This window comes from Varroa jacobsoni, unplaced genomic scaffold (assembly GCF_002532875.2).
Source record: "Varroa jacobsoni isolate VJ856 unplaced genomic scaffold, vjacob_1.0 scaffold_1437, whole genome shotgun sequence".
Lineage (NCBI taxonomy): Eukaryota > Metazoa > Arthropoda > Arachnida > Mesostigmata > Varroidae > Varroa > Varroa jacobsoni.
Genome location: NW_019214339.1, coordinates 125,189 through 146,609, shown reverse-complemented (window position 1 = coordinate 146,609; position 21,421 = coordinate 125,189). Strand labels below are relative to the sequence as shown.

Sequence of the window (21,421 nt, the reverse complement as noted above, 5' to 3'; positions counted from 1 at the left end):
GTAGCCGAATAAGCAACGATAGCATGCGGCGTTTGTAGTAGAGGGCTATAACGGGGTAGTATAACTTCAGCGCACAAGAGAAAATAAGTACCGAAAAGGGCCAGCATGGGTGGAACGAGTGGGTGAGGACAGCACAGCACTGCGCAGGGGAAACTGAAGGTCTGTAAAACGGCCTTTTCCTCGTTTTCGCTTTAGCCTGCCGTGCACTGCTTGCTATTGCGTAAGTGGTAATCGCAATCCAGTGTTTGTCCTAAATAATCGGTCCATCCAGACCTTTTAAGGGGCGTGGTTGGTCACTTAGTCAGCTCACTCCTCACTAGGCGGAAAGCTCGGTGGGCATCGTAGTGTCCGGCAAGGCTAGCAGAACGCCGAGGGCCCAATGAGCACGTCGGCATTTGCCGCTCACCACTCAAAGCCCGCACAGCGGCAGCTAGTCAGCCATCCCTTCTTCCGATGCTCGATCTGCCGTCGTTGTACGAGAAAAGGCTCTGACAAGAGAGTAGGCAGGCACATCGACTTGAACCGAAATCTTGCGGCTTTGCGACTACAGTATATATGTAGACCCCACTTCTTAGTCTAGTTTTCTAACTATCATCGCCAATTGATATTTGGGCCGCTAATCCCCAGCTGCGTCGTTTGACAGTTGTTCCGGAGCTCACTGGCCGTAATCTATGGCCAGACTTTAGCAACCCTACTCACTCAAGCATTCCAAGTATATTGGCAATAGATGATAGATAGGGATAAAAGGAAGCGAGAACAACGTGAGGGAAATCGTGCGCGAGACACGCGCGGCGGGACGAAGGAAAGTAGACGGAGAAAAATATTATTTTGTGTCGTGAAAGCTTGAGCACCGTCGAAGTTTACTGTTATGATCTTTACCGTCTCTGACAGTCCGCTGATAGGACTATTATCGCGCAGGTTCTTTGCTTGCTACCAGTGCTATCGCCAGAATCATTTAGAACGCTGTGGCACATTTTTCAGCGCTAGCCGTTGTATCTTATATTGGAAGACGTATCGCAAACAGAGTCGTAGGGAAAAATTTGAATATTTTTGTGCTTGAATTATTGCTTCATGCTGCGTCTGCTTGTTTATTTATTTGTACGCTTGTTTTGTGGCTGTTCACTCTTCGTTTGATAACAACCGCACGGAGCTAGACTTCTCCGCACGTCATTCTATACTAGATATCTATGCGATACAATTACATCGGGTGGTTTTATGCTTCTGAATGTACTATGACCGTCAGCTTAGCTAGCAAAGTGTACTAATGTATAACATTGACGGTGCCGTAATAAAAAAGAAAAAAGAGCAGATAGCTTATATGAGCAGAAAAGGTTTCGCATTTAACTGTACTAGATAAAAAAATATGTACGACTTGTTGAAATGAACACTGAATTAATCTCCGTTTTCCTGCCGATCTACCGTGTTTTTCAACAGTTAAATTAACTGTACCTGTATATAGCCAAAATGTTCAGGAACAAACGAATCAATCAGCATAGCTTGTTTGGATAGGACACGTAGCACCCTCTGCGGCATAAACGTTTCCGGTATATTGCATATTTGCAGGCAGGAGTAAGCAGCAAAAAAGCGTGATGTATTGTGGTTCGAGGCTTTTGCTCCACATTATACATGTAACTCGATTTGGCCCTCCGACGCTCGCTCGTCAGCCCGCCAAGTGTGTTATCCGCTACTGACTACTATCATATCTATTTAAATTCTAACTCGAAAGGTAAGGAATTTGCAGATGCTTCAGACTTTAATTCTTCGTAATTGCGCTCCATTCACGGATGGTTTCGCTACGTATAACGGTGTGCAAATTAAATAGCTAGGGATATGCAGATGAGAAAGGTGCTATGGGAAGTGCTAAGTATTTTTTAAACGGGATAGTGGCCATATTTACACCCGCAGCGCGACCTACGTCTAGGCTTGCTTCAGGCAGCGTTGCCTGGTATTGCTTAAGCAGTTATGAGATTCACAGTTCATTGTGGCCTTGGCGAATAACAGAGCTGAGAGTTATAATGGTTGGTTTGACCTGATAGAACAAACGTTTTACCTTGTATAGGACTGTAAACGTTCGCAATCAGCAACTAATAACAAAAAACTCTATCCAGCTTCGGAATCAAGGGAACTCAAAGACATACCCTATGTAATATTTGAGTACAACGTGTTTTGCACTGCATGACGAAGTCAGACACCATTGGTTGGGTCCTGTGGAGGGATGTATACTCCGCCAAGTTTCGTGCCTGGGGAACAATACTTCAGTGTCGACTAGCGCGAGTGTTTAGAGCGCAAAGTATCTGGCTGATAAAGCCAGGCGTGGCTGGTCTATCCCCACGATACGAGAACGTCAGGGCTCACCTTGCTATTCTGTTGAACAGAAAAACCCGGATTCAGCTAAGAATCAATCAATGATCCTCTACGCTCATAAACACAACTTACATAAGGCTAAATTAGCAATTTTGCTTCCATAAGGTACAACTTTTTACTCATGGTAAGCACGAATGCAATTTCAGCCATCATTTGCACAGTCGTAGTATGACAACATTACCTAACTGCAGTTTATGGCCAGACCTGTCCTACGCGGTGAAGAAGAAGAAGAAGAAGAAGCCGACTTCACTATAGCCCAATTCGGAGGCCGCCGTAGAGGTAGCGAAGATCGCTGCGTACCTATCATCTGAATGACAGAGGCAGACCCCTAAATAAAGCCAAAGACCTCGTCGTAGACAACACGCAAGCATCTACACAGTGACCCCGGCAGGGCTGGTGCCCTCGAACGGATAGGAAGACGCACCGACAAACTACGAGCATATACTTCTTGGCAACATATTTTGATCCTTCATTCGGCAGTTTCAGCGCTGCCATATGCAGTAGCAACAGAAAAAGTAGCGTTAGAACGACTGCAGCTTTGGCTGCCGACGGTTGTTCGCTAAACATCTGCTGGCTCTCTTTCTTCTTTCCATAACAAGCGGAAAGAGAGCTGTGCGTTTCTCGAAACATCGGAACGTTGATCCTCTAGTAACAGCAACAACGACAACTCTAGTTCAATGCCAGCAGGAAGGCAGGGAAAGCCGGTCCTAGTTGGGTACCAAAAAGGTCGCCCGTTCCGCTTTAGAAAGCGACTGCTTCGATACTTTGTGCAGCAGGTTCATTTGATAGTTCTCTCGATAGAACATTTAAGAGCTTAAATACGCCACATAGATACGATGTGCACCTACGCGGGCTTCTTGTTGTTAACTGGCTGGATAGTTTGTCTACAAGTGGCTGTACGAACGGCCGGCACCCTAAAGTACAAATGTACAATGTTTGCGCCAGTCGTCGCTGTCATGCGTTTAGCTCGCGTGGGACATCTGCTATCCGACTTTTTTTTTATCTATGACGTACATACGTAGACATTGAGTAACGAAATATTGCCTCGCCGCATTGCGCAATAGGTAGGGTCCCTTTGTTCCGTTGAATATTGCCGGAACAGAGGCCGTTTTTTTACATCATTTAAAGTAATTAGATGATGTTACAGTACTACACAGAACAGATCCTTATTAGACGAACTTATGAAAATAGACTAAATCTATTATATTTGCTTAGCTAAGCCTCTTTGCACAAACAGCATTTAAGCGTAAAAAAAACACGACGAATGGACCACTGTTGGACAATTTATGTTATTAAGTAGAGTTGTTTAGCAATACCTTGGGCTCTTCATAATCATCATGTTGTTGGCATTTACGATAAGGTTATCCCAGTGAACCCAGATCGAATAGAAATTATTCACACGTAACTGGGCATTGAATGTATACGCTCTTGGGTTGTATACCGACCAAGTTGGGTTTAGACGAAAGATTATCGCATACGCCTTCCGGTAACAAATCCCGCAACGCTTCTGTTTTTCGTCGACTGTAGAAACACTCGCAATGCGTATAAATAAACGGGCTAATTACGTATTTTGAATTCACTGACGAAAGTTATTCTTGGTCATTTTTGAGGTAGCAGGGTCGTTAGCGATTGTCTGGATAGGCTCATGCTGTGTGTTACTGAATTACTCTTACCCAAGTGACTATAGCAAGATGTTTTCGCATTGAAATGCTCGCGTGTAAACTAGAAGAAAATACACATGACTTAAATTCAAATTCGAGTGTAAAAACCCTGAGCCTGCCGAAGAAAATTAAACGCGATACAAAAAACGGCAAGCATTTTTTTCCTTCTCGATCCTTTCAGATTGTTCGTTGTAAGTCCCTCACTCTGGCAGGTATTCGATGCTAAAACTGCAGTGTTATCGCTTGGCGTAGCAGCGACAGTTAGTAGTCAATTACGGAAATAGATTTTTAATTACACCCCGACCTGGACAACAGGTGTCAAACTAACCCTGGCTGTAAATTGTCCACATCACGTTTCGTAACAAAAAAATAAAAATTTGCAAAAAAAACAAAATATGATATAAGACGATGCCAGATATTTTTTCAGGGTTGTACAATCTGTTCTTGATCACTATTTTGAACACGTGCTGCGGTAGGTAGTCTAGCTAAAAATGCTAGACATTTTGAATTCTGCTAAAATGCTCAATCGTGTCGAAAACGTGTTGTTCCTTCACGATTGAAGGTCTCTATATTTTGGTAAGCCATTGGCGTTTGAACGCAAGCCAATGGCAAACCGTGTCCTCGCTTTACTTTTATATCCGATATATATGAAAACTGGCCAATAACATTCTCTGTGAATTTATTTTATTCTACTAGGTATATTGATCCAGCTAAGTTAAGATGTTTTTAAGGATAGCGGATGCCATTCTTCATTTGCCCATATGCTGACTTTTGCAGGCGAGGCAGTACTTACGGAATCACGTATTTGCCAAATCATATTTATCAAGTCAGTTTCATCGTTTGTCTTTGAAACGTATAAGAAGACCCATAGTTTCATTGAGAAAAGTGCTTTACTTCCTTGGCCCAATCTTCCGCCCTACGAATTGACGTTTTGTTTCGAAACACCCTGTATAATTAAACTCCACCCTACCGTTGCTCGCTGATGCGAAACTCGTCAGACGAGCGTTCCCACCGAATAAATAAACCACAGACTTCGTACAGTCGCGCAGAAGATCGTATGTCCGTTCACTTAGCTGGAAGCTAAGCAATTTCTGATCACTTCTTATTGTCTTTTTTTCTGACGAAGCCAATTTGTTCTCGTCGGAACGGTATTTATTTTCGAGTTCGCAACGTGCGTCCACGTTTATGTTAACTTGAAAGTCTTTAAGGCGACGTGCTGGCAGGTAATCCACTCAGCTTGATCTGCGCCGTTTTTCACGGCGGCGGCGGCGGCGGTGAGAGCAATGGCAGCATGAGTCCACTCTGCTTCTTCGTCCAGAGGCGGGATTTAATTATCCTGTGGAATCAGCGGATGAGTCGATAATTTCAGGATCGTGGGCGCACCACATTCATTCTAGCGTTAACTGTACACACCCTTTCAAAAAAGCCCAGTGCTGGGAGCGCGCCAGTACAGCCCCAAAAGCGAGACCGTCGGTCGGCTCCGACCAGGTCCGAAAATTAAGCACAGCTAATCAATCTGCGAAGTTATCTCCTCCGCATTCTCGAATGCTATGCCCCGCAGGACTAACAGCAGGCGACCTAAAATAACGTCTACAGCTGTAGGAGCCTTCCAGGATGCTCTCTTCGCAGCTTTTCCCAATATGCTCATCCAATCTACCCATACACTGAGTGTATGGACGAGGCTCCTTTTAGCGTAGTTACAATGACCTGTCTTGACGCCGCTCCATATAAAACAGCAACAGAAGTAGCAGCAAGAGGCACTTATGTAAGCGTCACCACCAGCCAAAGACAGATGCTCGGCTAGACTTCAGGCATCTTGTCGGTTCCATATTGTATGAATTCCCACATTAATCACAGTTTAGGACCTACAAATAAGTATTATCGTACGTAATCAACCAGACAGCTCTTGCTCAGCCCGCGTCAGTTACCCTGCTCCTAATATTCTGTGATACCTCTAATAAAGCAGCCTTGCTGCGGTACTCTGCGTCGGATCAGCTTTGGTGTTATGCGCGACAGGCACTTCTCCATCTCACTGCATCTTATCAAACAACGTTGTCCTCGTGGCCGTCGCCACCTTCCAGCCGGCAAAGTTGCAACATCAATGTCGCACTTATTATGTCAATCCTGCGTCATACCGTCGTGTCTGTCTGCGGAAGGAGAACCAGGAGTCTTTTTCGAACTGCGCTGGTCTTTGAGTATAGTAGTTGAGCAATACAGATTATTGGGCTACAGCAGCCGGCGACATGGTATTGCTTTCATATGTGAGTTAGTCCGAAATGTCAGTTAGCCTGTTTGTTTTTATGTGGTCGCCTGGATGCGTGCTGTTAATGCCATGTATGAGCGCCAGTTGGTTTCTTTTCCCGTGGCAGAAAAAGACGCAGAAGCCTTAAAGGTGGAATCCTTAGACGACAACAACAACAGCAATAAGCAGTGCTTGCTTCGTACAAAAGGAGCTAACCATCATAGCAACAGCAGCCACCACCAACAGTAGCATTGCGGTCATCCAGTCACCATCGTTATCGACCACCACTACCCGCGACCGCTTCCTGCATCTGCATAGAACAAAAATTGAGGCCTTTCCATGAATGGCCACTAGTCTTCCAATGAACCACGCCAAGCTAACCTCCCCGACCTGCTCGACTTTTTTTTTCTATTCACAAGATCGCCGCAAGCCCCCTGCAATAACGGCGACGACGACGACGAGGGAACAACCATTAGAAACAGGGGGACGAATAACAGCAGCAGCCTCAACGGCAAGCCAGTAAGCTATAATTAAACTTGCCATTGCCGGCTGTAATCTTTGTTGGCCCGCCGCCTGCTACCTCCTCGCGCCACTCTTCTTCACATCCCCAAATCCTTGTCTTTGAGGCATACTTCGACGCTCTGCCGGGACTGCTGCTACCCCAACCACGGCCAACACCGTTTATAAACAATAAACGCTTTTTGCGAGCTGGGACAAGAAACGATGACAACGGGCGGACGGCTCCTCTCTGTGCGCACTATTTTCTGCTGGAGCTTGGCCAAGGAGTGAGCGTACGAGACGAATGCTTTCGTGTGGCGCTGGTTATTAGCACCGCTGCTACTATTACTATATGCTCGTGGTAGTTGCCATTCCAGCGGACGACACCATAGCGTCAGACGACCTATCCGATCACTGACACGCTGCCAGGGCTAACCTCGGCATTTCTTGGCTTCTTCGTTGACTCGGCGGCTGGCTTCGCAACTCATGGGAGGCTCAATGACAGATTTCACTCCAGTCAGCCATCTTTCTTCTTTCTTTTTCGTCTCTTTCAAGCATCCAACGTCCGTTCCACATCCAACCATTCGCTGACTGGATCGGGCAAGCCTATAGCGCAATACACTCGGCCGTTGAAAAATCCAACGAGAATCATAGGTTTGTCTTACCCGCTGTAAGAAGCTCGAAACGTATGACGTAATCTCTTAGATTAGCGTCTGCTGGACAATCTGCCAAAGTGCCATAAGCCAAGCCAGATTACCAAACCAGTAACATTAGAATATGAAGAAGTCAGCACAATTGCTGCTTTACGCGAAACTTAATAGTTAAAGGGACAGTCGCTAGATGCAAAAGTAAACGACAACTAAACAAGTAAAATAAGGAAATCCTATTCATGTCAATGAATACTGTCGAAAATGTCCACCTTCGTCAGTAAAAATTCAAATTACCAAAATTAGACTGGCCTCTTGTTTAACCGAAAAGCGCATCTCCTAATTCTGTACCCTCTAATTCCAATCGTTCACCAGACGTACCTGGATCTTGCTCTTGGTTTATGCAAGACGAAAAATATACGAGAACTGAAGTAAACACGAAAAGGAGTCTCGTAATCACCAATGCTTGTGGCCTCTCAAACATATCCTTAATCCTGTTTGCTTCCCACGCTGTCGCGACCTCCATCGCTCATGCGACTTTTTCCAGTGATCACGACCAATACCGTTTCGTACCATAGAAGAAAGTTCAGACGCTTGTCTGTACGGTTGCTTGAGTAGCGCTTCTAGTGATGATGTATCTATCCTTTCCCATTACTTTTTTCCCCTAACGTTGGACACCTTCAGGAACATTTGTTTTCTCCGAGAATTCGAATTCTAGATGAATGTGGAACCAATTATGTTGTTGGAATATAATACAGTACTAATCGAGATAATTCTGATCCTCTATCGATGTGGTTATCTTTTTTCAAATGACTACAATTTATCATACTTGTTTCGGCCATACGGCCGCATGGCAGCAAAACTTCCGAACGAAAACGGGCTAAGTTATAACAAAAACGGAGTTAGCTGGATAGCAGGCCTTAACATTAGGCTCAGTCGTGTCCAATTTTCTATATTTTCGTTTAATTAACGATTTCCGAGACGAAACACTTCGTCCTATAGTTGTCTGTTCGGAATTGAGTGGGGTTACCGCTGCTAACGATGTTTGCTTGAAGAACGAACCTAACGGGCATTGTATCCAGTACGTTAAAACCATGTTCTGACTTTTACATTTGTGCTGCAATAAAAAACCTAAACAGACTTGAAGCGTAATAAATACTAAAGCCATATGTGTCTAAATATATTTCGAAACAGCATACGCCAAGAAGCGCGTTTATTATGCATCAGAGGTCTGACCCTCTCCCTTCCACATTCTGATCAAATATGCATACTTCAGGATTCGAACTCCTCTATGCTTCTCGCTTAGACAGATACATCACCACCGCACCATTACAAGAATGCCATAGATAATGTTATGTCTGATCCCGATATGCGAAGATGTGCGTTACACGAAGAAGAAAGTGTTTTCACTTTTCTGTTAGAGAGCTCTAACTTTGCTCACTATTAGCTTATAGATTTGGCGAAGATCAATTGCCGCGCAAGCTCTATTGGGGTTTCCCGACTTGTCTAATCTTCACCGAATTAAAATGTTATTATAGTACAGCAATATCGTTTTGTATTCATTTGCCTCTGCGGGGCCATTATATTGTCAATGTTGCGGCTCAGTCTGACGAATTGGATTGAGGCGCAGCTTTCATGCATCACTTCATAATGGACGAATCTTGTACAGAAATGACTTGTTTCGAAGCTGTGAAGTGCATGTGATCAAGCATGAATGAAGTAGCCTTAAATATGCAGCTACCAGCTCCCTTTATTTGATTGAAGAGAAATGTCTACTAACAAACCCTACAAACTATAAATCCCAAGTTTGAGGCCAAGATGAAGTTATAAAAATTTGAGCAAATTTAATTGTGAGTGCCCATGCGTAATCTAATCACTGCGAAAGTACATGGAAAGTAATTGTTTTCAGTTGAAATAGGTACCACCGGTAAGTCTGGATTAATTTAGTTAGAGGCGCTGTTGGTGGTGATATGATTAACTTGCTGGAATATTACTAAACGGATCCTTTCCCATCTAATGAAACCTAAACAGGAATCCCATAAAGGATTAAAAGCACCCCTTTTACTTAATTGTTGTCGATGTTAGGGGCTGACAATTTTTTCGAAATCAGTTGTTAAAGCTACATTCATTGAAAGCGAAAAAACCATAGTACGACTCAGCTACTGGGACACCACACAACTCTACGGCTACCTTCTGCAAAGAAGGCCATACACGACAGCCCTATCTGAGTATGCTGCTGTTAATTTGAAGAGCACTGTTTCAAAAGGACCCTTGGAAAGACGCACATATTAAAAACCCATATATGGAAACTACAAACCAGAGCATGCATTTAATTATCGTAGTGGCTGTGTCTGAAGACCAGAAATGAGTTTTTTTAGTTTAGGTAAAAAGGGAATGGTTCCAATCGACAAAGATCCTTAGGCTTTGTTAAGGCAGTAGAAACAAAGCATACATACTTAAATAAACAGATAGGAAAATTCACTAAATTTGAATTTTCGTACCAGAACACACGGTTATGCCAGAAAAAAAACCGTAACGCTTTTGTTACACTACGTTTATAATAAAATTATAATCAGTCTGCTGAAGTTACGCGGATGACCGCGACCTCGTATATTATTATTACTGCTATTATCATTATAAATTTAAGCTGTATGTTTTAGACTTACTTTTTCATTATATGGATCTACTATGTCGTGGGCCAAACAGCTATTAACATTGATTCTAATTATTTCTACTTGGAAAAAAAGTACACTGGTAAACACAAGTAGGCGGCATGACCCCTAGAAAGTATACTAAAAAGATTTAAACGAGCGTTCAATAAGAAGTGACAAATAGGCAAAACGTCCCTACCATATCTTCGCGTTTTTACTTAATTTGACTCGTCTATCTGTGAATGTTCGGCTATTTTCAACATAATTCATCTTCGGCTCATAATGCCATGATATACCTTAGTCTAATCTTGAGACCACTCTCACGCGCACTACCGGGACCTATTTCAGCAAAACCATCTGCTGTTTGGATAATACGAAATAATTTCAAGAGCCTTCCAAATTATCTGGCACTACATCGCGACGACTCACATGTATATTTCGTGCGTCCATAGAGAAACGCCGTATTCATGTATTCGGAGAATTTTAATATTCACTGCCAGATCAAAGAGTAAGAACTTGTCTATAACCTAAACAGATCGCTGATTGTACTAAGACTCATTTTGTAGAGCGGTTTTATCTCGGAAGTCAACTGCCATATCTCTGTTGGTTCGAGCTGTGGAGCTCAACAGTTGATACGTTGTGTAGGCGTCGGCCTTATTTTCTTGGCCTTAGAGGGAAAACGGCTTTGGCTTGCTATCCGTCTTAGCCGCTAGAAGAGACGAAGAACAATGGACTCTAGCAAATTTCCACCCGATGGTATGCTCCTCAACTAAGCTTACGAAGCGAGATACGGGTCGTTTAGCACCGTAGGTATTGGAGACCGAAGAACCTTATACCCTTAACTTGTTCCCGGAGGCCAAACGACTTAGTCGCTACACAAGAGGCCGAAAGCGTCATTAGCCAAGGGCAAGTGGACACTGGCTGTCGTGTGTCGGTCACGATAGACCTCGGTGGTCAGAAATCTCGAGATCCTTAGAATGTCAACCTTTTACACCGCGAGAATAGCTAGACTGGCATCTCTGGAGCCAGGACCCCTGCGGATCTCAATATGGGTCCGACGCCTGAGGCCATTCCTAGATTAAACTTCGAGCGAGTGAAGAAGGAGGCACACGAACATAGGCGCTGTAGTCTTCTACGGTTCAGCCGGTAAGGACTTACACGCACCTCCATTAAGGTCCTCGGGGACTCCAACCAGAAATCCTGCCCTGACGATACTGTTCGATACAAAGACCTTCATGGCACAACAAAACTGAGACAATACTTAAAGGTTTGATACCTCGCACAATCTATCAGTGACAGCTCTATTACACTAGTTGTGGTTCAGTCTAATGGTAACTGTGATATCCGACTTAATTGTGAAGGCAAACACGAACAACAAACCCTTTCCATCACCTTCTTGGGCCTCCCGTAATTATCACCATTTGCTTCGTTTCAGGGTTTGTTGAGCCACCATAGGTGCACTTCGATGCTCATAAGTGAAATGACTAGGCAAAGGTTTACTAACCGGTAATGAATTGTACTACCGTCGGCCACCGAACGACGGAAGCGTTGGTCTCGCAGCAAAAAAATCGGGTAGTGTGCTTTAGTTGTGTACGTGGGGCGAATAGGGACATGTACCATCAGGAATCGAAGCAGAAGATATTCGACATTCCCGAGGGAAGAATGACCGAAAGAACGGCCGAATAGATGTCACTTGCCCATTGTAGCTAGAGACCCTTTCTGCGATTCTACAGCTTGCTGGTCTACTACCTCGACTGGCCCGCCGCTGTCACTGCGCGTCTTCCGTAGCCATATAGGCGGTCAGCGATCGTTCCGTGAATCATTAGGACGAAACGGTATCCTTATCGTTTTGTTAGATTTGGTTTGACTTATCTATTTAGGTGTTCATTATAAGTATGAATGCTTATTATTTATAAATAGATCATAAATTGTATCGTAAATAAATCGCTTTTAGCGGACAGGAACACGAATTACGCCTAAGCATGTGCGGTACGAGCTTAAAAAGTGTTCTACTCGGCGTGTATATCGGTATGTACGATGTAGGTGCACGCTGAATTGAAAACTTTAATCCACTTCAATAATTGTTAGTATCTTCCCGTACAATTAATTTCACCTATCACTTGCTTATTGATGGAGCTCAGGTACGTTAAATGTAATGGACAAAAATCCGAAATCGGCAAGGGCAAAAGCAAAATTCGCTCGAAATGACAAATGGCGATGCGGGCCTCACCGTTTGCGGACTAACTTTTGTCTGGGTGTTTCTCGACGAAGCCGTCGAAGAAGATTCCGTCCCCAAAAGTCTCCTTTTCAATGCAACATAGGGCTAAATGAGGGTATTGTCGATTTTACTGGAAGTAAGCGGATTTACAATAGCCGAAAATGTTAATCTACTGTACCCGGAAACTTCACAGCTTTACTGCTATTAATACCAATACAGTAAATGCATACAGGTACGACTTGCTCTTAAACAATTCTTTCCTAATAGACTGAGCGATTCATTACGAATCTTACCTTTATAATTATCACTATTGTTATTAGTACTGTGTTATTTTGAAGTAGCAGTCCTGCTCTCAGTATCTCTATATTGATATATGTGTTTCGGCCTATCTTTCATTTTGTTGTACTTTTCCGCAAGTCTCTTTCCACCTTTTCCTCTGCCTGTTGATCGCGTATCGCTGACAGATGGTCCGGTTTTTTCAGTAACTTGTAGCAGTGGTGCGGCGATTGCATGAGATGGAGTACTGCTTGTAGGCCTGGTATCGACTTATTTCTTAGACTAGACTGGGGCCTATAGCGGTATCTATATATATATATATATATAATGGCGTTTCAGCCGCGTGTTCGGCTGGCAAAACGGCGTGAGAGATCATGAGCAGGAGCAATCGTTGTTCTTGTAACTTCCCTAGATAACTTGATTTTTCCGTTGGCAATGCGTAGACGCACCTTATACCAATGATGCTTATGACAGTTCTCGTTACTTTTCCTGAACGAATTTGTGGTAGCTTTGCCTTCTCTGTTGCATTAAATTCTGATTGATTTTTTTCCGAAGATGTCGATCTGATGTTGTGTTATGTATACTCGACCCATTATTGTCATGCCTATAAGGCTCGACAGATTCTATGATTGGCTTCTGAACGCTGTTGGATAATGCTACGTTATGTGATTGAAAAAATTGGTTCTTAATCCGATAGTTGTGCGCATCACTCCATGTGGGTATAACTAATATGTGTCGTCTGTTTCTGACGAACTCTCTGTGGGGGACCTTTTAGATTCCAGGCCTAATCTATCTGATGCAACGCCCTCTCATCCATTCATGTAAGAAGTCAGTCGACTGCGCGAGGACCCATTGGCCTCACAGAACTTCTCCTGTCCCCCAGTCATAACCTTTCTTCTTCTGTTGTTGGCATATTGAGACTGCTTGAATATCGCGGTGGAAGTTTGGAGTTTCATGTCGGGTTGCGTTATCCATCCAGGCCAGAATGCGCTCGACATTTTTTATATTATATATATATATATATTACTCTCCTTCCTATGCTTTTATTTAGCGTAACCTTCTTACAAGGCGTTTGCTTATTGTGACTGCACTTTCAGCCGTGGACCGTAGACTTAGTAATGATTGGGTCCGCTAATTACATATTTAATTTGCCATATTGCCTAAGATTTCCCGAATTGTCGAATCTTGATTTTCAATTGAGTCTGTGCATGTCTTTTAGGTCTCGGAAAGTATTGTCAATGATGCTATTGGTTGTCATGTCTCGCCCTGATCCGTCAAGCTCGGAGGAGTTGGTGTAACTATCTACGGGTGATCAGGTACAGGTCGCCACACATGCCCTTATGCAGCGTTTGCCAACGCCGTTGTGGGATTTGTCGTTTGGAATTTTTTCTGTTTTTCATAACTATGAAGCCAATTCGCAATCCGTAAATCAAAAGGCTACTGATCCTGTTTATAAAGAGCCACGATACAACGGACAACTTTAAAATAACGCAAAACTGTAACATAACCAGCAGAGTAAATCTACCCGCTAGATAACAACGAATGCTGATAAATATTAACCTGTTAAGAGTTCTGAGAGATCTCGCGTTATATTATGAAATTGCTGGGAAACAACAAACACTTTTTTTACTTGGTTTGTCATCTGATGTTTTCATTCCGCATCATCGAAAGCATTAGAATGACTGAAGTTGTTATTCCTTTTTTGTTTCCACTTGTTCGGGTATACTAGTACGCATTAACTGGCTTCCGGTAGCAGCCTAGAACGCAAAGAAACAAGGCTCGCAAAATGCGTATCTTTATTTATACCTAAACAAGGAACTGAAAATTAGATTATAACATGCATGACGTCCGCAGTTCGCTGCGCGCTTGTAGCTAGAAAGAAAGTTGTAGCTAGACCTTATTTACAAAAGCAAGTGACTTGAGATCAAATCGCTATGCTCTGAATGTATGGATTGCTATGTGAAGATCTCTTTTTCTCGGATATTTCAAATTGGTCCTAGCTAAAAATCGACAAGTGATAGGATACCTAGGAGGACGTTGTCCTCTAAGTGGTACATTAGATTCAGTATCACCCGATATCTTTTTTTCGATATATATATATATAGCCCTCTTAGACTGGTTTATCTTTCGCTAAGTCCAACTGCTTCATTTCAGGGTCTATTTACTTTAGATTTCAGCTATTATTTTTACTTTGTCCCAAACGTTTTAAATGTATTTGAGGTCTGTTGTGATGTTCGTCTCAGTGGAACGATAAGAAGTGAGTGGAAATTGCAGAGTAAAAATAGGTGACCAAGCGGAAAGTTTTATGTAATAGGTGAGCGAGGTTCGACAATTTCGTCGTTTGTCCGCAGAAGCCGCTCCCGACAGGGCCGATAACAACGCTGTAACCCTCTTCGAGCTCCTAAAACGTTTATAAATATTTGGGACGCGAATTTCTACTGATCCACCTACAGCAAAAATGCAACAGTGTACTTGTTTTTGTAGGTTAGAAATACTCGTACTCAATGCCTCAAGTATTTTTTGGCCTTCGGTAGAACGGCTCAAATTAGGCGGTGCGTCTCAGTTTCTTATAACACGTCAGTTATCAAGCACTTGAATTTTCTATAGAGAGAGAAAGTATTTCCGTTAGATAACAACAGGCGTATCGATATGTTGACATAGCAGTACAGATATAAGTGAAATCTTTGGAAATTTTTGTTAGTTAGTGATTCACTAATCAGCATCCAATCATTTTTTCTTAGGTACGGTCTCAAATAGCTTTACCGTAAATATGGCTACATGTCGTAATGAAAAAAAAACACATGCGGCTTCTCATAGGCGTCTCCAATCAGCCAATGCTTGGCACCATATATACATGATGAACGATATTTAGAGGTGTTTGCCTACTTCGTGGCTTCCGCAGTAAAATATAGTGCGATTTTATTAATGCGGTTTGATCTTACATGCTACGACCTACAGCTAAATCTATTTGTCAAACTGCTTCCAATATCTCGCACTCGGTAGTCGGTTATCGTTAGAGAGAGCTATGGGAGAGCTTATAAACGCTTAAGGACCACAACAAAACAGCTGCTTCAATCCCACACAGTAATTAACTTACGTTTACCGTGAGCGCCAGAGGAGTAGTGTCAAGTGACCAAAGCAAGTTTATCAATCCTGTTTCTGGCTGCCTATCTATCCGCAGTAAATAACGGTTCAATCCCAGTTATCATGCAGCTGCAGAATCATTCAAGGGTGAGATTTAAGGGTCAGTTTCGCCCTACTAGCAGTAACGAATACGTTGGTAGGCTGCGCAATTTAGCTTCGTCGAAGAAGTCCATTTTGTGTCAGACAACCGAAGTTATACTTCAGTGATAAACCGACTTACACATGTCGTCTCCTCATTAATGTGATACTTATTATTTTTCTAGCTAGATATCGCATACCTTAGATAGTACATTGGTGTCGTCTGATAGTTGAGGTTTGCCAACAGGTGTTGTACTAAAATTCTTAAGAAGCCTTAAGTTTGAAACGAAACGTCTCGAAGACACGTAAAATGTGTACTATAACTTTATTACGATAAACGTCCAAATGATGCCCAAACCCATAAAAATCGTGATATTTATGGTCGTTATCAGTGAAAACAATCCAAAGATGGTTCTGTCGCTGGACATTTTGATGTGGAAAATGCTCCTTGTAGTAGCCGATAAAATTATTACAAAACGTCGGTAAAATTAATCCGTGAGTAATCATGACCATTGTCAAGAAACTAACATCCACCATCAAACAGCTTTAAAACAATCGAAGAAAAAGCTCGATGTTTAAGTGCCCCGTAAATTGATGCGAAATAATTGACGCGGTCGTAAATCTATCTGCAGAACTCTAGAGAAACATGACAGGATCGAGTGAATCATAAGCGACAATGTACAATAAGAAAATGCGATGGTATGTGCTTGGTGGGATTCGAAAGGACCGTACATTAAGGTTTGCTGCTGCGGCCTGGCAAAACGGTTCCTTCTGACATCTGCTGTCAACAGCAAACAAAATTATACCACGCCAAACGAAATAAAGCGATCAGGATTGGTAAACAGAACGGGTGTCATGACAACATCATACCGTACCCGATATGAATTAAATAAATTTGGATGGAATGTTTTAATGCATCTACCATATTACCCGGATCTTGCACTACCGAGCTATTATTTGTGCCGGTCTTTCCTTAAACGGTGTTCAATGGAAGAACGCCAAGGTCGCTTGTCTATTACTCAGGAACCACAGAAGTTCTTATTATAGTATAATCTAGTATAATATAATAGAGGAAAAAGGTTATCGATCAACTTTGTTCGTATCATGTTTATATATAGATATCTGTGTCTATTTGAGTATGGCACGATTGGTTTTGAATACTAAACAGAAATGTAACAGTGCCGGTAGAGACAGATTTTCATCTATTTTTTCTCTCTGTCTTGACTATGGCATAAGGTTTAATCGATAAACATCATACATTGAATCCTGAACACGATACGCTATCGGTGTAAGTCAACTTCGTATACCTACGAATGAATTTTCTATGATTAATTGGTTTACCTTATACATAGCATAAGTTTCAACTTTCCACCCGCCATTATGCAAAACCACGGGAACGAAGCCTGAACAGAACATCGTTAAAAAGATGCGCCTGATAGGTCAACAATCCCCTCGTTAATGTTAAACACAGCCGCTATAAATAATAAATATGACTTCTATCAATCCTATTCCGCTTTGACTACTTGTCCTAGGAGATGTGCGCCGTACAAATTCTCGAGACTGTCCCAGAATCACATTTTAGAGGATAACTTTATAAGGTAATTCGCATATATATATGTTTATAAGGCTATGAACGTGCAAGAACATAGATTTGAGTCACTGAAAATGCCTGCGATGCAATGACTTGAAGTCTCAAAATAGAAAATCAAGTAAGTACTTTGTTTTTTTTGGTTTAATTACTTACTAATTCATCGTTACTTAATTGTGTTATTATTATTAACGTATACTTTGCCAAAGATGGCCCAAGGCCAACTTCGATTCCTTCACGTGCCATATTAATCTGTAATAGTTATTTCTAACTTGAGATTTTTGGCATTGGCATTTTTGGAGAAATCGCTGTTTGCGGCCGGTTCGTTGAATAGTAACTTCTGTAATATATGTCCAAATTTTATACTTAAATGCCGTGTTACGCATTTAACGAGAACTGCAGACTTGTTGGTCCTTAATCGAAGTTCTAGTTTATTTAAACTAGCACCCGGAAACATAAATGCCAATGTTCCCTTCATAATTAAGTTTAAAAATTACTTTGAGCCAGAATCAAATGTAGGAACGGGCTTACTTAAAGAGGTGTGAAGACGTACGGAAGCGTTCACTAGGAGAGGCTTATTACTGAAGTTCTATCCAAACTGTTCAGCCCAAAATGCCGAGCTGTAATAACCGGGCGCAGATACAGTAAACTAGTCATCTGATAGTGATGTGATTGTCCTGAGATTTGGCCGTGTGTACGTACTACATTAGCTCGAATACTGTGTAGAAGCTGATTGCAAGCCAGACTAAATAGCCTGAAAGCTATGTGTCTTAATAACACCATTTACTTCGGCGTAAAATTGTTGATTTAATGTTAAAATAGACGCGTGTCCATTTAGGCCGCTTCGACTACGAATAGCTGTTAGAAAATTTAATTGACGCTATAATTTTCACGTCCCCGCCATAAGTAGCAACCTGAAAACTTTCAGCTTTGAAAAAGCGTACGACGCCATCTTAGAAAGATGATGGCAAGATGCTCTTTTAACAGCTCAGTGCTTCTCGCTAGATACGGCGATTTTTTCTTACATATTATCGTCCTGGCTGCATGAAGTCTTCGTTGATCTCGGCCCGTATTCGATTCTAGCTCATGGCCAATTAGCGGTAATAAACAAGGTAATTTTCTAAATTAAATTTCTGAAACGTTGATCACAAGCGCAATGTAACTAAGAATCCGTTGAAAGTGAATTAATACACAGTTTCAATGTTTAATTATACCTTTACATAATGTGTTATAGGATAGAACAAAGTCGACACTGCTTCTTTGAAAGTGTAACTGATTGAAAATCGCGTCCGTATGCCGGTCCTTATAATTGAGTTTGTCGGCCTAAGCCACGTCATCAGTTCCTTTCTATGATGATAAACTATAGTAAATAGAAAAGAAATATATATATATATTGATTTTGCTCAAAGACCAATCCAGGATGGACGATTAGTTGCGTCCAAATTGTTAAGTCCTTTAAACGAGGAGCAGCCATAAAACACAAAGTCGAAGATCTACCACTTTGAACGATGTTCTTCACAACATAAATAGTCTTCCCTATGGCTAGAGGTCCCTAGTTAACTGCGACAATTATTTTCCGCGAATTTGTAACTGAATAAAATGAAAAAAATTGCGAAAATGTAAAAAAAATTAGTTAGTAGTGGTCTACTATTAAGGTCTTTGACTTGCTTTCTGCATACCAATTGTCACAATCCCTAAGCAATAGGCTAGTTGTTTCTTTTACGTTCGATTTATTTAACGAGAACATTACAGATTCTCGTTAAATAAATAAACAGAAATGTTGATAAAACTGAACATAATAAACTGAACCTAACTAAAAATAATATTTTATAAAAATCAATATAATTTGACTAACGACGAGACCACTATACTTCTTAACCTTAAAAAATGTTGAAGAAAATATTTTTATTCAAAAATATTATTAAAAACGAATTTTCAGGGATTCTATATTAAAATTAAAAAAATAAATGAAATCAATGACAATACCAGATATAACAGCAAATACCGCTCTCATTTGTAAAATATAATGAAAATTTAATACAGTAAAGTAGGTGAATTTTGTACTTATACAGTCGACTCATTTAGCTAGGCTTTTTATTACGCCTACGTCGTCACCTGTTGACCTTAATGCACCTGCTATTCCGCCTACAAAATACAGCAACGAGACATTCGAGCATACGCACTCAACATTTTCTTTTACTCATCGGAGCGCGCTGCATCCAGGCAACCGATTCAAAAATATGCCACAGATCAGAGTTCTTTTAGCGCATTGTCGTCACAACGCCCAGGTTACGCTTTCCTGATCTTCTCTCAGTTGGTTTCAATCCTGTAGGCTTTTACCGCCACCAACGGCAATTCTATAAACGTGTTCCAGTATCGTAAATACGTTCGGTGAACTAAGGAAAGCAAGCAATAGTCTTTTCTCGCTTAGTAGCAGCTTGTTCTGAAGGAAGACTGAGCATGATCTATTGTGGTCAGCGGTGAGACAGATAAGCGATCTTTAGCTTTCAAGCTCAATCAGATCCCTGCTCTCCTGCTGAATTCCATATATTTGTTATATTAATGAATCGACAAACATTAAGCGATTGTACTTGAAGACAAATGTTGTAAATACCGTCATGCAGCCCAAATACGTACGCCATATATAGATGCAAAAACCTAATACTACTGGCATCGCAATATTTCGTTGTTTCACATATGTTCATATTGAATTCACGCTCGGGTTGGGCTTAAATTCTGCGATTTGAGCGATAACTACGCTTCGTTTGACTTCTAAAAGACTACTCGAAGTTGAGTACGGACGATTATCCTTGGCGCTGCGAGTTGTTGAGATGTTACGTACGTTCAAATGGTTTGTATGCCTAATTTTGAGACTGGACAGAAAGCAATTTAAAGATAAGCTTAAAGATCTGTAAGGTTGACAAACATCCTTTTAGTAAGTGCGTAACGCCTGTTTATAAACGGTTTCAGTTTGGAAGCTAGAAGTTTGCGACACTTGTCTTGTAAAGTTCCTTTACGCGATACATAGCGTTATCGGCTCAAGGCAAAGCGAGCTAACTTTGTTTGCGTTGGAATTCCTGAAATACGTATCGAACATATTGAAAGCTCACCAATACAACCTGCTTGTAATTGAGAACTCTGACGAGATCCGACAAAGAAATCCGACACTGGCCGTAATAGGTTTGTTTGAGGGTAGCATGGCAAATATTGACTATGATTTCTCGAGAATACGGGAATTTCAGAGCTAATATAGCTAGATGTATCGAGTTTTACGTCTGATACTGCCATCAAATATTGCTTTGGGCGAAGAGCTAATAAAATGACTCTCATCTGTTTACTCACGCGTAGCGTGGGCTTCCTGCCCTCACGGAAGTCCACTTGTCCAGGATCGTCTGTCATAGGCTACTACGTAGACACGCAACAGCTAAAGAACAAGTCATGTCTAATGATAGCGATAGAAAATAATTTAATAAATGCACGTTAATGCACTCTTCAATAGGCACATCATAGATGCGAATTTTATTCGTTTCCCTCCGATTACAGAAGTTTTACATATTCAGATCTAAAAAAAACCAGCCAAATTAGAACTAAAGTTTTAATTAATGGAATGGTTGGGAGAAAACTGAATGATGAAATTGTCCGCCTATAGCTAGTAACTATAGGTCGGCCTATAGGTAGTAAAAGGATCCCAACGCAGCGCAATTTACAGACAGTTCTTAGCTGGCCTACCTGACTGACTGAATTTCAGCTTATTCCTTAATGATTTAAGAATGATGAAAATATGGTTTATTTATTGGGCATCGCTGTATTACGATAAAGTCCCACAATTACTACTTTCGTGATGAACAACAAGATAATCAAAATTATAGAACATTATAGGGCTCGGCCCAAAACTGCTTGACTCAACCGTATGGTCTTACAAATCTTTTTCTCGTGCAGGTGTATTTAAAATTTAAATAAATCATTTACGTTGTTGGTGCTTACAATGCTTCCATAAACCAAGTCGTATGCACACATTACATCGACAGAGATTAAGGTTAAGTCATTATAAAGC

At 41.6% G+C, this 21,421-nt stretch overlaps 1 long non-coding RNA gene across 2 annotated transcripts; it reads left to right on the top strand.

The window, feature by feature from the left end:
* Window positions 1–1,579: 1,579 nt before the first annotated feature.
* LOC147752170 (uncharacterized) lies at window positions 1,580–14,976 on the top strand. 2 transcript variants are annotated; one of them, XR_015314827.1, is made up of 5 exons: window positions 1,580–1,726; window positions 11,499–11,898; window positions 12,205–12,513; window positions 13,777–13,873; window positions 14,872–14,976. It is a non-coding gene; the product is annotated as an uncharacterized LOC147752170 (long non-coding RNA). The 2 variants fall into 2 exon arrangements; XR_015314826.1 differs by lacking the exon at window positions 14,872–14,976 and having other exon boundaries at window positions 13,777–14,159.
* The last annotated feature ends 6,445 nt before the right edge of the window (window positions 14,977–21,421 follow it).